Source organism: Phascolarctos cinereus, unplaced genomic scaffold (genome assembly GCF_003287225.1).
Source record: "Phascolarctos cinereus isolate Bilbo 61053 unplaced genomic scaffold, phaCin_HiC Scaffold_8;HRSCAF=390, whole genome shotgun sequence".
NCBI lineage: Eukaryota > Metazoa > Chordata > Mammalia > Diprotodontia > Phascolarctidae > Phascolarctos > Phascolarctos cinereus.
The window spans coordinates 8,577,217-8,594,112 of record NW_027556291.1 but is presented as its reverse complement, the minus strand read 5'-3'; positions in this window follow the sequence as shown (position 1 = coordinate 8,594,112).

Below are 16,896 nucleotides of genomic sequence, written 5' to 3'. Positions count from 1 at the left end.
AAAAGAGTTAATGCTCAAATCAAGCTTGGGGTCCTCAGAGCTTTCCCCAGAGGCACCCCTCTTCCACTGACAGTGTGAGGGGATAGGTGAGGTTAAAACGGGAAGCTATTTCTGTCTTTTACCTTTCCAGTGTGATGCTAAATTTAAAGTCCAATGACCTGGATCTGAACGCTGGATCTATGTGTGTGACCTTGGGCAAGTCATTTCCCTTTCCCCAGTTTCCTCATTCAGTTCAATGCAGTAAGCTTTTATTAAGCATCTACTCTATGTTAGGGATAAAAACACAAAGACAAAACTGTGCCTGTCCTCAAGGAGCTTACATTCCACTGTGAATGAGGGGAGCAGACAAGATATGCTCTGAGGTCCCTTCCATCTTGAAACCTATGATTCTGTGAGCCACTCGTCTGTATTGTTTCAGTAAAAGCCGAACATTGAGCATCCACGTAACCAACTGACCTGGGATGAACTCTTCTTCTCAGGCAAGTCAATTGGGAACAGAGTTCTGAGAGTAATGAGTGCTGTTTCCTGCTAAACTTGAACCGTCCATCACAAGCCTTACCCTAGGGCCTCTCAAGCCTGTAAGCCACCCATGCCCTCCTCCCCCACCTCTCTGGCAGTCCCAAGCAGCAAGTTGTGCAGACTGTCTTGGAACCCTAGGTTGGAAATGGCCCACGTTGATGGAGGACCTGAACCTGGCACATGTTTTGTCTTGCCTCATTTTCCCGCTATAACAGGCTTTTCACTTGCACTTCATGCTGTCCCACGCTCTCTATTGTGTATTGCTTTGTGGTGCACTTACGTTTAATGTAAATAATCCATTCACTAAATTATAAGGTTCACTTGTCTGTGTGCATGGCTGGCAGGCAGGCAGGCAGGCAGGCAGGCAGGCAGGCTGGCCTACATTTCAGCCGATTATCTGAAGGAGATGTGAATTACAGCAATGGTCCACTTCTCTGGAGGTCTGGCTTCCAGCAATCTCACCCAGGCAGAACTGAGGTCCTGAGCCTGCAGATAAGCAACAAGGGCCTTAAAGCTGAGCAAGGCAAGAACCGGAAGCTTTGCCGGCCAATTACAGATTTAGAGAAACACATTTTGTGTTGGGGCCTTTATAGGGGTGAGGATGGAAGTGGGGAATGAGATAAGTTGTCAGAGGCCAAGTCACAGCACAGGGCAACGGCCAATGGCCTAGAACTAAGGGAAGAGACAAACTCAGAGTTCTGGAGCCAAAAGCACTACTCATTTCAATACTCCCGAGGCTATCATTACATTGTACGAAGCCTGGTTACCTCATGTCTGTGATGAAGACCTGTAGTCATTAAGGAAAAGTATATTCAACATACACCACAAAACTTTTGGAAAGATTTCTATCTGTGGCTTGCAATATAGTTAGGATAAGCTATAGTTTTGATATTGTTTCATTTTGTAAGAACAATAGTAATACGTTCGAGCTTCTATTGACGCTTGTGTCTTGACACAGGCTTAGGATTCCTTACAACCAGCCTGCTTCAGAATGCCTGACTTTGGCCACACAAAACTGGCTTGAGCAGGTTTTGTCCTCTTTAGTTCTCACTGGTTGAATGCTCCAATATGAATATATATATATATATATATATATATATATATATATACACACACACACACACACACACACATACATACATACATACATACACATATATATGTATATACACACACATATATTCACACTGAAATGACATATATGTGTATATGTGTACACAACATATACATCGTATACACTACTCTCTTTTGCCATGTTTCTTGCTATGGCTCTTGAGAATGACTATTATTACCACAAGGAAATGTATAAAAATTATACTTATAAAAGAACACACTTAAATGACTAGTAGAGATATTGCGGCAAATGGTGGTCAAGCATTTCAAGGATTATTCAAGTCCACCATGAGACAGAATCAGTCACATCCAAGCACAAAGTGTCATTGAAAATGAAAAATGCTGCCAAGAACTATTGATGCAAAGCAGCCTGATTGATTCTTGGAAAACAAGCAAAGCCCTTCAAAGGAAGGAAGGAAACACCTTTATTAAATCCCTACTATGTGCCTGACACTGTGCTAAGTGTTTCACAAATACTTCCTCATTTGATCTTCACAACAACCCTGAGAAGTAGGTTCTATGATTCTCCTCATTTTATAGTTGGGGAAACTGAGGCAGACAGAGGTGAAATGGCTTGCCCAGGCTTACCCAGCTGGGAAGTGTCTGAGGTCAGATTTGATTTCAAGTCTTCCTGACTTCAGCCTCAGCTCTCTGTGCACTGTGGCGCCTCCCAGCTGCCTCTAGGCTCCAGAGGGACCTGTAAGCTGGAAGGGTTATTATTATTTGGTCTACAATGAAGAATTGGCTTCTTGAAATCTGAAAAACAGTGAGAAGACCAGTAAAAGAAAAACCAGCTGCTAATTGCTGGTATGAAGGAAAAAAATCGCCAAGTCATAGGCCAAATGACAATGACTGGGATACTGACGACCGAAAAAGGTCATTTTAGTCTGATTAAATCCCCTTTTTCATTCAAGGCTGTGCCAAACCCACTGTCCAGGTGGGTCTATGAGACTTGGTTATCTTCATCTACCCTCCTCCAAAAAATGTGTTGGAGATTTTTACTTCTAGTGGGCCTCAAAGTCTTGTCTGTATTGAGGGAATGATGAACTCTAATAACTGCACTGATAGAAGCAGAGAAGAAGAATTCTTCTGGAGTCACCAAAATTCCCAAATGGAAACTGAAAACTTCAACATGACTTTACATCATTCTACAAGTAACAAAGAGTTAAGAAATGTATCCATGGCCTGGAAACTTGCCTGATTTAAACCCTATTGAAAAACTATGGGCTATGATTGAGACTAGTTTTGGACAAATGGACTGTTCATAAAAGGGACACTTAACATCCAGGGTGATAAAAGTGTGATTTCTTGATGAAAAATCTAGGCCAAACAAAAAGGGGACTTGCTGCATATTCAAAGGTTTGCTGACAATGTAAAAAGTCATGAGATTGACTCTTTAAGTCAATACATTTAATTATTTTACTTTGTCCCAGTTAATTTACACATGAATATAAAAGTAAAATCAGCAGTGGTGCCAAAAGGGTGTAAGCTTGAGCTAGCTTAGCACACTGGGTTGGGCCTGGAATCAGGAAGACCTGAGTTCAGATCTGGCCTCAGATACTTACTAGCTGTGTGTCCCTGGTCAAGGGACTTAACCTCTGTTTGCCTCAGTTTCCTAATTTGTTTTTTAAAAACTTAATTTATGTTTTGGTTACATTTCAAGTTATGAACTGTCTCCATCCCTCCCCACTCCTACACTAGAGAAGGCCATCATTTGACATATATATGTGTGTATATATATATATATATATATATATATATATATATATATATATATATAACCCCCCCCCCCAACACACACATATGTAAAACCATACCATACAAACATCTGTTTATCAGTTCTTTCTCTGGAGGTGAATAGCATCTTCTTTCATGGGTCCTTTGTAGTTGATCTGAGTATTTATAATACTCAGAATAACTTAGTCCTCCACAGTTCTTCTTCGAACAACACTGCTGTAACTGTATACCATATTCTCTTGGTTCTGCTCATTTCACTCTTCATTATTTCATGCAACTCTTTCCATGTTTTTCTAAAATCACTGAGCTCATAATTTCTTACAGCACAGTAGTATTCCATCACAATCACATACTGCAACTTGCTTAGCCATTCCCTAATTGATGGGCATCCCCTCAATTTCCAGTTCTTTGCCATCACAAAGAGAGATGCTATATACATTTTAGAACATACAGGTTTTTTTTTTCCTTTTCACCTCATCACCTTGGGAAACAGACCTAATAGTGGTATTGCTGGGTCAAAGGGTATACACACAGTTTTATAGCTCTTTGAGCATAATTCCAGGTTGCTCTCCAAAATGCTTAGATTAATTCACTGTTTCACCAATGGTGTATTAGTGTCCCAATTTTTCCACTTTCCCTCCAATATTTCTCATTTTCTCCTTCTATCATTTTAGCCAATCTAATAGGTATGAGATGATATCTCAAAGGTGTTTTAATTTGTATTTCTCTAATGAACAGTGATTTAGAGCATTTTAATATAACTATATAGTTTTGATTTCTTTTCTTTTTTCTTTTTTTTGGTGAAGCAATTGGGGGGGGGCGGTTAAGTGCCTTGCCCAGGGTCACACAGCTAGTGTCAAGTGTCTGAGGTTGGATTTGAACTCAGGTCCTCCTGACTCCAGGCCTGGTGCTTTATCCACTGCTACACCTAGCTGTCCCTATAGTTTTCATTTCATTGAAAAAGTACCTGTTCATATCCTTTGACCGTTTATCAATCAGAGAATAACTCATTCTCTCATAAATTTGACAAAGTTCTCTTTATATTTGAGATATGAAACCTTTATCTGAGAAATTGTCTATAAAATTTTTTCCTAATTTTCTGCTTTCCTTCTAATCTTGGCTACACTGGTTTTAGTTGAACAAGCTCTTTTGAATTTAATGTAATCAAAATTATCCATTTTATATCTTACAATGCTCTCTATCTCTTGTTTATTCATAAATTCTCTCATCTGTAAGTCTAATAGGTACTATATTCCATGTTCTTCTAATGTTCTTATATCTCCTTTTCTATCTAAGTCATGTTTCCATTTTGACCTCATCTTTGCAAATGGTGTAAAATACTGATCTATACCCTGTTCCTGCCAGAATGCTTTCCAGTTTTCCTAACAATTTTCACCAGATAGTGAATTCTCATCCCAAAAACTTAAACCTTTACGTTTGCCAAACACAAGGTTACTATAATAATTTACTACTGTATATTGTTTGTCAGCTCTCTTACACTGATCCACCTTTCTATCTGTTAGCCAGTACCAGGTAGTTTTGATAATTACTGTCTCATAATATAATTTAAGATCCGGTATTTCTATGTTTCCATGGTCCCTTACTAAATATAATTTGTATTGCATTATTATCTGAAAAGCATTCATTTAATATTTCTGCTTTTCTGTATTTAACTATAAGGTTTTTATGCTGTAATATATGGTTAATTTTTGTAAGAGTACCACTGAGAAAAAGATATATTCTGTTATATTCTCATTCAAATCTTTCTAGATATCTAGCTTATCTAGGATTCTATTCATCTCCTAGACTTCTTTCACCACGTCCTAACTCCTCTGTAACAGACCTTCCATTCATACTCCATTTGTATGAGATAATTGCTCCATTTTATCTCTCCCAACCCAACTTTATTTTTTAGGATCATCCCATCATACTCAACTCAACCCCAAGCCTTCTAGCTACATATGTTCTTTCAAACTATCCAAGTAATGATAACATTTTTGAGCTACAGACAATGTTTTCCCATATAAGAAATAGTTTGGCCTTATAAAGCCCTTATATTTGGTCTTTAAAGCTTACCTTCTTTTGTTTCTCCTGGTTCTTGTAGATCAACTTTTCTGTTCAATTCTGATCTTCTTCTCACAAATATCTGAAAGTCCTTTAATTCAATAAATATCCATTTTGTTCTATTCAAAATTAACTTTCTTTTCATAATTTTCTTTATTTTCTTACATCACCCTTATTTTTTCTTAATTTTTCAATCTCTTATTTGATTTTTAAAGTCCTTCTCTGCCCCGACTTAATTATTTCTGTCCCTCAAAGTTCACTTTGGGGCTATTTTAAATTGTTTGTGGTGGAATTTGGGAGAGCCTGGTACTTTTCTGCCTTGTTCTGCCCTCTTCCCAGAATCCTCACTCCTCATCTGTAAAATGGGGATAACAATAGCACTTACCTCCCAGGGTTGTTGTGAGGATCAAATGAGATAATAATTGTAAATGCTTGGCACGTGGGAAGTGCTATATAGTTACGTAAGTGGGAAACACTTTGTTCCCCAAGTGAACTGTTACTGGAAATTGTTGCTTCCAGTGGCTCAATTTAATCCAACAAACATCTATTAAGCACCTACTATGTGCAAGGCACTGGTGATATAAGGCTAAAAACCAAACCATGTTTGCCCTCAAGGGGTTTTCATTCTCTCAAGGAGGTAGAGCATGGACAGAAAAAAGTAAAATTTAAAGCTATGAAATTGCCCTCCTGGAAACTTCTACAAGGCAGATGTGATGAGGGAGAGCAGAAAAGCCTGCTAGAGGTAGGGCAGAGTCAGAGGGGTGAGAAATGAACTATCTATGGGGTGCTCAGCTAGTAGGTAAGTTTGACTAAAGCAGAAAGGGAAGTAACATGAAATGAAGCTGGAAAGGTAGGGAGGGGCCAGCTTTTTGAGGGCTTTAAATTCACTCCTGGAGGCAGTAGACTTTTGAATGTGTGTTCGGGGCAGGGGGGAGGGTGATGTGTTCAGATCTGTGTCCAATGCACTTGCATTAGTTATTTGGATTTATTCTCTGGCAAATTTTGCTTTACTTTTAAGGGGGAAAATAATCAGCAATAGAATCATCTGAATGATGAGAAATCATCCTGAGGAGAAATGTAAGCTAAAAGAAGAGGGCCATGTCCGCCAACTAGCAATGAGTTATTCACGTGATACAAAGCTCTGTGAGCTAAGGTTGAGGAGCAAAGCATGCATAGATTCCCAACTCTTAACCTCAAGGCAGAGAGTAAGACAAAAGAGCAAATATGCATCTAGAACACTGTATCTTACTTTACAGAAGAGGAAACAGAGGCCCAGAGAGTGAAATGACTTGACCAAGGCTACAGAGGTGGTAAGTGGCAGAGCCAGGATTTTGTCCAGCTTGAAATCTATGAAATATGACCCCAGTCCTATAAGACTAAACCCAGGAGTTTTGGCATGGTACCAGGCTCTTATGTGTTGATTTCTAAGACCTGTCATTTTGTTAGTGTGGGAACACCTTTCGCCAATGCTGATCTCAAGCTGCCTGTAACTTTGTCTTAGAGAATTTCCTGAATCTCAGAGAAACTGACTAGCCCAGTATAGAACAGCTAGTAAGTGTCAGAGGTAGGGCTGGCCTCCAAGCCCCCTAGATGTTATTGCTGTCACTGGGCTACCTCTCTGATTCCAGCAAGGGGCTTCACAGTTCTTGAGAGACAGAAGGAAGCGATTTCACCTCATCTGGGAAGGTCAGAAACACTACTGACCTTCTACTGTTAGAAGCTGAGCCAACTTGTGTCAAATATGACATCATCAGCTGCATGGTGAAGAGTGAGCTGGGCCTTGCTGCCTAGACCACTCTGCACTTTGGTGCCCTGCTGAGGAGTTACCAAGCTCGCACTCATTTGCCCCTACCTGCCACATCAGGCAGGCTGATGGAAGGCAGAAGCTGCCCAGCTTTTGGGGGGGTTTTCATGGGCAAGCTATTCAAAATGTGGGCTCCCCATCAGGTTCCCAGGGAGGGGCCCACATGACCACAAGGGAACCAGCTCAGATGCTGCCATGGATGACTCCGCTGCCTCCTTCCTCCTCACACTTCTCTTCCTCCCTCCCCTTCTTTTCCTCTTCCTCCTCCCTGCTGGCCAGTGATGTCACCTGGATGAGACTGGAACACTTGGCTTGGTTCCCCTGGAAATCATACCTGAATAATAATCTTAGTAACTGAATTTCACTAGTGCTCAAAGGTTCGCGGAACGTGTTGCATGCATTACACCCGCCATGGGAGACAAGTATTACAGGGGTTTTTAATTCCCATTTGACAACTCGGGAAACAGAGGTTCAGAGAGGTTAAAAGACTTACCCAGGGTCACACAGGGATGGGTGGGGGTGGGCAGCAGCTGAGTAGCACTTCAGTGGATATGTGTGGGGCCTGGAGTCAGAAAGACCTGAGTTCAGATCCAGTCTCAGATACTTCCTAGCTGTATGACCCTGAGCAAGTCACTTAACCTGATTTGCCTCAGTTTCCCTCTCTGTAAAATGAGCTGGAGAATGAAATGGCAAACCAGTCCAGTATCTTTGCCAAGAAAACCCCAAATGGGGCCACGAAGAGTCAGACACAACTGAAACGACTGAACAGCACTCCATTAGTTGAGAAGTAGGGGATAGAAGTGTAGAAGTTCGAGGGCTGCCTTTGGAGTCAGGAATAATAAGAATAGCTAGAAATGGAGCTCACTTTGTGGAAGAGTATGACACAACTGAAATGACTGACCAACAGCAACAGGGTCAGGAATAAGCATTTATTAAGTACCTGTGGTGTGCCAGGCACTGTGCCAAGTGCTTTACAAATATTACCTCATTTGATCCACACAACAGCCCTGGGAGGTAGGTGCCATTATTTCGCCCATTTTATAGTTGAGGAAATTGAGGCAGATAGAAGTTAAGAAACTTGCCTAGGATCACTCAGCTAGTAAACATCAGAGGAAGGATCTGATCCCAAGTCTTCCTGAGTTTAAGTCCAGTACTTTTATGTAGCAGAAAGATAAGACACCTGGGGTCTAGTCCCAGCTTAGCCACTACCAATCTATGTGACCTTAAACAAGTTACTCCTCCTTTCTTAGCCTCAGTTTCCCCATTGGTTAAAATGAAATGTTGCTCTACATTAGGGGTTTTTAACCTGGGCTCAAGAAATCTGTAGTAGGGGAACCAAGATGGAAAAGTACAGGCTGGGACGCAGCTGAATGCTTCTAACATTCCCCTCTGAAGAACTTTAAAAGAACATCTCAAATGAAATTCTGGAGCAGCAGAGCAAACAAAAAGTCAGAGGGAGACACAGCTTAGGAGGTTGGAAGGAGCAGTCTGTGACAGCGGCGTAGGCACAGGCCTGGAGTGTGGCAGAAGCACCAGCCATGGGCCTGGGAGATAGTCGGGACAGCCGCAGCAGCAGCAACCCAGAGACAGTAAGGAGGTCAGACTACTGGTCAGAAAGAGATTGCAGGGGACCCTTTGCTGGCGCTGGCTATGGCTGAAGCAGATTGACAACTCTGTTGCCCATGTGAAGTTCTGGGTTGTGGTTCCAGAGCACAGAGAAGCATTTGTGATCAGTCACAAGGGAATAGGGGCCTTGGTCACAGATCCAGGGCCAGAGGAGCACTAGTACTAGCACTTTGCTTCAGGGGAGCTTCCTGACTAAAGACCAAGAGGGAGCAGTGACCACACCTCTCCAAGGATAGCACCACCTTGGGAGCTCTGAAGACAGCAGCATGAGAAAGACTGAAGCTTGGCATAATGCCTCCCCATCCCTAGGTGAGCAGAGCCCAACTTTAACCTAAAGGTCAAAGTGAAGAAATAGGCTGGGAAAATGAACAAACAACAAAAAATTAACTTGACCATAAAAAGTTACTCTGGGGAGTTACTGTGGGCTGGGAAGACCAAGACACAAACTTAGAAGATAATGTGAAAACAGATACAAGTGAAACCTCAAAGAAAAATGCTAATTGGATCCAAACCCAACAAGAATTCCTGGAAAAATTCAAGAAAGACATAATGTGGTAGAGGAAAAAAAATGGGAAAAGAAATGAGATTGATGCAAGAAAATGATGAAAAGAGAATTAATAGCTTAGTAAAAGAGGCACAAAAAATATTGAAGAAAATAGCACCTTAAAAAACAGAATGGACAAATGGTTAAAAAAAAGCACAAAAATTCACTGAAGAAAATAACTCCTTTAAAATCAGAAATGGCCAAATGGAAAAAAGAGGTATAAAAGCTAGCAGGAGAAAATAATTCCTTAAGAATTAGAATTGGGCAAGTGGAACCTAATGAAAAAATAGAAGAAAATGTGAAATATCTCATTGGAAAAAAGAATTCACCTGGAAAATAGATTGAGGAGAAATAATTTAAGAATTATTGGTCTCCCTGAAAACCACGATCAAAAAAAAAAAGAACCTAGACATTATCTTTCAAGAAATTATTAAGGAAAACTGCCCTGATATCTTAGATCCAGAGGGTAAAATAGAAATTGAAAGAATCCACTGATCTCCTGAAAGAGATCTCTAAATGAAAACTCCCAAGAATATTAGAGCCACATTCCAGAACCCCCAGGTCAAAGAGAAAATATTGCAAGCAGCCAGAAAGAAAATTCAAATATTGTGGAGCCACAGTCAGAATCACACAAGATTTAACAGCTTCTGTGTTAAAGGAGAGGAATAGAACGTGATATTCTGGAAGGCAAAGGATCTAGGATTATAATGAAGAATCACCTACCCAGCAAAAGTGAGTATAATCCTTCAGGGGAAAATAATGGATACTTAATGAAATAGAACACTTTCAAGAATTCCTGATGAAAAGACCAGAACTGAATAGAAAATTTGACATTTGACAGAAGACTAAAGAGAATCATAAACAGGTAAACATGAAAGAGTAATCCTAATAAAGTTAAACACTTTACATTTCTATACGGGAAAATGATACATGGAACTCCTAAGAACTTTATCATTACTAGGGCTGTTAGAAGGAGTCCACACAGACAGAGGACATAGGTGTGAGTGGATTATATTAGAATTATCTCTCCAAAATGTACAGGTGAGAAAGAGGGACGCACTGGGAGAAGGGTAAGAGACGTATATGAAGAGAATATTAAAAATAAATAAATAAAACATTAAAAAAGAAATCTATGGTGGGATTTTAGCTGGGCTATGAGCTTGGATGGGAAAAATTGGCTTCTTTTGCAATACTCTGTATTTTATTGTATACATTTAAAAACTCTATTCTGAGGAGTCTGTAGACTTCACTAGACTGCCCAAGGAGGTCCTTGGCAAATAAAAACAGGGGTAAACACCTCATGGCCTAGATGCTTTTAAAGGTCCCTCCCAGCTCTGGAGTTCTGTGCTCTTTCTGGGCCTCTGAGCAAAAATGTCAGAAAAGGCCTCTGAACATATTCTTAAATTGCACTATAACCAGCTCTGAAGAGAGCCTCTGCCTTTCATGCTCCTTGTTCCCATTTTCCCTGCCAATTCAGGGTCTGACTGGGCAGGTTTGACATGGATGCATGTGTCCAGCATTCCAAAGGTATCTTTTTTTTTTCTTTTTGCTAGGCAATGTAGTTAAGTGACTTGCCCAGGGTCACACAGCTAGTAAGTATCAAGTGTCTGAGGCTGGATTTGAACTCAGGTCCTCCTGACTCCAAGTCTAGAGGCTGTGCCACCTTGCTGCCCCTCCAAAGGCATCTTATTGCTAAGGGCAAAGGAACCTCTGGGTCTAACAGTCAGATGAAATAATCAGGGCTGTTACCACACACACGATATCGCATGAACCTTTCCCACCTCTCTGCACACTTTCCCTACCCCAACCATTTTGTTTTTGTTACCTGGGGAAATCACATTAAAGTGGGCTTAAAAGAGGGTGGTGGTGGGTATGCAACTGATTTTCCAAGGGGCTTATAATATCGATTTCATGATTGAGTTGATGCCCAGAGGGTATCTAGGAGCATTGCCACCTCCTATTCTGCCTTGAGCCTCTTGGAAAAGTCTCTGTGGAAAGAGTACTGGTTTCTAACCTTGGACCACCAAGTGACTTTGGACAATTCTCACCCCTTCCCTGAGCCTCACTTTCACTTTCTGTTAAAAGACATTTGCTACTCTGTGAACCTGCCTCCAGCTGGCCTCCTCCAGATCCAACAGCACAGGCCCTTGGTGGCCAAGCAGAAAACCAAGCTCACCCATCTGCAGCAACTGCTTCTGCCCTGATAGTCTCAGTTGAGCCCGCTCTCAGATTTGCATATCTGCAGGCACAGAGAGGTAGGAAGTAGTCTTGAGGCTGCAGTAACTGAAGCGACTCTGACTTTGTGGCTGGCTATTGCTGTTTCCTGTTTCACACATGATAAATACTCCCTTATTTAAGAAAGACACAAGCCTGTTTGGTTTTTTTTTTTTTTAAGTCTGATTTCAGACTTGGAGGAGCATTGAATGAGCAGACAAAAGAGGTGCATCAGAGTGTAACTGTATCACTTCAAAATCCAAGTCATGCATGGTTGTGACCCCTGGTCTCAGGTGAGAAACACTAGGCCAGGCCAGGGCCAGGGGCCACCCAGACAGGATTCTGGCTCCTCATTGGGCACCAAAGAGTGATGTGGACTGGAGCACAGAGGTCACCTTCAAAGGCCGGGGAAAGGATATCTTCCAAACCATACACCATTTCCTTACTAACCTTTTGGGCTTTGTCATCCATGAACTTGACTGATTGAAGTTGTTTATATTTTCAGCCTGTACTTTCTGGGCCAGCAAGTTCTAGAAGCTGACCACTTGCTGCTGAAATTTGGGCTTCCTGAGGTGCTGGCTCAGGGTGGTAACACCATCAGGGGAGAGGAGGGGACTGTGTGTCTTTCTTCCAGAGCCCTTTGAGCTTTCTAATGCCCTAACTGCTGGTCTACAGAGTAAGATAGCTATCTGGAAGATGTAGATGAGAGTGGCACAGGATGGGAATATTACCACTGGCCCCAGGAAGCCATCAGAGAACCAAAGGAAAGGAAGAACCAGGAGGAGGGAACCAGAGCTGTGACCCTGGGGCCAAGTCTAAAGTCAATCCTCATTCAGCCACTTTACCTTAGTAAATGAAGCCAGATCCTGTCTTCACACCCCTGCCCCCTCTTTTAACCAGGGTCACTTTTAGCAATGTTCTTTCTGTGTTCCAGAGGGCCCTCCAGATCTACAGTGCTTTGATCACCTAAGTTTGGGAAAAATCTCATAGGATATACCTGTTTGTTAATGCACAGACTTGGGAAATGGTAAAACTGTAAGACACCTGAGAAAGAGATCATCGAATATTATCTCCTCATTCTACAAAGGAGGAAACTGAGGCACAGAGAAGGGAAGTTGGTCAAAGATCACGCTCAAGTTCTACCTTCTATTCCCTCAACACTGCCTTCCCTCCCTCTTCCAAAGAGTACCCCCCTTGTCCTGTCTAAATTCTCCCCATCCTTGGAAGTCCAGCTCAAGGCCGTCCTCTTCTGGTGAAAACTGTAGAACATCCTAACGATCCCCTGAAGTCCTCATATCTGTAGTACTCATATTTTGTCACTAACCATGGGCTTGCCTTGCCTTGTGATTTAGAGCAGTAACTTAAAAGGGCTGAGGTACAGTCTTTGTTTTTCCCTAATCCTTAACTGTTACAATTAGTTTCAGCTAATTGTAATCTCATCTCCTGATTTTTATGAGAGTGTTCCTTTCTAATTTATTTTTGAATCCAATTCCTCCTGGCTCTGGCTACTGTCTGATGATAGCAAACTCTTATTGCAGGAAAGTACTTCAGGGTAAAAACAGCCTTGTCAGTGGTAAAAGTCATACAGTAATGGCAAATGTCTTTTTTGTGTTATGGTAGTTCATGGTTATATTGTGCCTGGAAGTCTACAGTCCTTCCCCTAGCCTCTAGAACAGTGCTGGGTACACAGTGTATGTTAAGAAATGTTCACTGGAATTGCCTGTCCCTGTCTAGTTCAGGAAACTGTGATATTTGGCAAACCTATGTAGGCATTCTGTCCCCATTCTCAACCCACCCATGTCTTTGCATCCTGGGTGGTTCCTGTTCTCCTGCACCTGTGAATTTTCCGCAGGGGGTCCATCCAGTATTTGGGAGGCCTTCCTATAGATAGCTTGACTTTTTCTAGGTATCATAAAAACCATATAGGCTTTCCACTAGTTATCTATCAATCAATAAGAATTTATTTCTCCCTCCTACTGTATGTAGCTTTTCTAGTCTTAAATTTCTTTGGTAATATCCTTTAGGCTACTTCTCCTTGGTAAGTCTTAATAGGTAATATGTTCTAGCCTCCTCATTCCCAGCATGCATCTCTCCATTGTTCTTTGTCTGACATGAAACTTCAGCTCTTCTGAGACTGAATTATTTTATATTCTGTGGTCCTATCACATTGCTGGAAGAAAATTGGTCATAAGACTATGGGCCTTTGTCACAATGAGGTCAAAGCCAGAAACAAAGGTCCCATATGACTCAAAATAGTCATAGCATCACTTTTTGTGGAAGCAAAGAAGTGGAAACGATGCAGATGCTCATCATTTGGTAAGTGGCTAAACCAATGGTGATACCTGGATGGGATGGAATATTCCTGCATTGCGCTAAACTGTGTGTAGTGGAGATATGATTGAATACGAAGATTTCCAAGAAGCTTGAGAAGAATTACAAGCACTTATATAAAATGAAACAAGCAGAACCAAGAAAACAATATATAAAATGACTACAATTATTTAAATGAAAAGAACGCAACAAAAAAGCAACTGAACGCCGTGTGATTGTAATCACCAAACTTAACCCCAAGGAAGAGATGAAAAAATGCATCTCCCTCCCTTTTTTGGAGAGGTGGGGGACTATGTGTGTAGAACACTGCATATACTGTCATACTTGGTTGATGTATGCTTAATTTTCCTAAACTACTTTTTTCCCATCTTTCTTTTTCTCTTCAGTTACAAAGAATAGGAGGGGAAGAGATTTATTCAGAAATGAAGGAGATCTGAAAACAAAAAATAGGAATAAAAATTGAAAACCAAAAAATGGCTCCATTTCAGGGAGAAATTTAGGGTCATTGAAAACACTGTGTAGTCCTCCAGATGCGGTCCAGCCTGTTCTCTTCCCCTTGTCCAATGCTGAGCCCATTTTACTCTCTACATCCAAGATAAAGACATTGGGATGCCAGCTTTATGGCATTTCCATCCAACTGCATATTATAGTCTGGACAATATGCATCCTTCATCCGTGTGTGTGTGTGTGTGTGTGTGTGTGTGTGTGTGTGTGTGTATGTGTGTGTCTGTGTAGCCTCGAAGGCTCCATTATAATCAAATACTTCTAAGCTATTCACCTAGCACTGAGCACAGTGGGACCTTTTAGCTTTTTGTAAGGCTCTTGATCAGCAGCGTTGCTTGGATTCCAAGACTCATTCTCTTGTCACTGACATCTTCATGTTCCTGACCGAGCTTCATTAAGAATCGGGGCTCAAACAGTTAAGTGTTTATGGCTCAATTTTCAGATGAGGAAAAGGGCACAGAGAGGTCAGAAGACCTGATCCAGCTCCAATTCAGTGAGTCAGTGAAAAATCCAAGAATAGAAGCCAATTGCTGACTCCCAGAACCGCATAATCACTCAGCCACAATCTGAAATGGCAACAGCTTAGCTGTTTACGTGGTTTGAACTGCTCCAACTGACTGCCACTTGCCCTTGCCCTAGTGACATGGCAGGATTTTCTGAACTCACAAATCCACTGGATCTTACACTCTGTTCTCAGGGTGACTTGATGCTTTCCCCTTGAGTACTTGGCTGTGATGAGACTGAACGTTCCACCCCAGAAAGTGAGGAGCTTGGTAACAGTGCATTCTGGCAGAATTTCACAAAAGAGCCCACTAAGAAAACTCAGAAAAACACTACCATGTCCTGGTGGGGTACTTCCCTTGGTGGGGAGAGCAATTCAAAATACTTGACTGACACTGGCCCAAAGTCTCAGTGACATCTAAGGTCTGTATTAAACTCTAAAGTTCAGAGGTTTTTTGAGTTAAAGCTAGTGCTGGATTCCTTAGACTAGTGATTGCCAATCTCTTATTTTCAAAAAAATCGTATTGATACATGTTGGTTTTATATCACCTAAATATTTCCCCATATGCCTTCTCCTCCCTTTAAGAAGGAGATATCCTTTATATTTTTTAAATTTTTCTGTTGTTAATCTGTCCTTACCCTCTCCTAGTGAGCAAATTAAAGAAAAACAAACAAAATGAAATACTTAACACACAGATGCATAGTCTGATTAAACAAATTCCCATATTAGCCATGTCCAAAAATGTATGTTTCTTACTGCACTTAAAATTCCTTACCTTCCATATGGGTGTGGGACCCAGAGTCAGGAAGTCATTGTTATTGTCTGACTCTTTGTGACCCCATTTGGGGTTTTCTTGGCAGAGATACTGAAATGGTTTGCCATTTCCCTCTCCAGCTCAATTTACAGATGAGGAAACTGAGGCAAACAGGGTGACATGACTTGTTCAGGGTCATATAGCTAGGAAGTGTCTGAGGCTGGATTTGAACTCATGTCTTCCTGACTACAGGCCCAGTACTGTCCACTGTGCCATCTAGCTACTACAGTCGGGAAGACCTGAATTCAAATTTGGCCACACACTTACTGGCTGTGTGACCTTGGGAAAGTTATTTAACCTCTGCATGCCTCAGTTCCCACATCTGTAAAATGGGCATAATAATAGCACCTACCTCCCAGGATTGTTGTGAGGACAAGACAATATTTATAAAGTATTTTGCAAACCATAAATCACTATGTAAATGTTAACCATTATTATCTTGAACTCATAGTTTATTAGCTCATTGATCAGAGTTTGAAAGTCTTTCACAGTTATTTTTCTCTTTAATGTCATTATATAAATTCTACTCTCTACTCTCTGCATTAGTTCATAGAAGTTTCCTCAGAAACTGTCTGTTTCATCATTTGACCTACAAAGCTTTCTGAGTTTGTACAATCCCTATGTACATTGTGTGTCTGAGTCCATTTCCCAACAGGCAATTGGGTTCCCAGTGGAGTTAACTGGGAAGTTCCAAGTAGGTGCTGGAGACTGGATCTGTAGAGTGGTGTCAAATATAATCTTGGGGAGAGCCAGCCTTCCCCCACCTCCTGGATCACCCAGCCTTTCAGAGCTTCCACGGTGCTGAGATGGGGGCTGGGGCTGTGGAGACTTTGTGCTGCGGATGAATTAGGAGGATGACTGCCTCCTATTGTATGTTTCTTCGATGATATCTTGTTCCACTTCTGCAAAGGTTTTGGATCACATAGGAACCCAGGTTGAAGATACTTTATGTCTAGTGGCATGCTAGCCAATGTGTAGTTTCTCACTCACTATTCTTGCCATTCCTCGATTCTCATTCTTGGCTTATGACCGCTGTTAGGGTTGTGGTTGGAGGCGAGAAACTACTTTGCATCAGATTTGCCAGTTACATCATTGTGAATGGAGAAATCAAACATGTAACATTA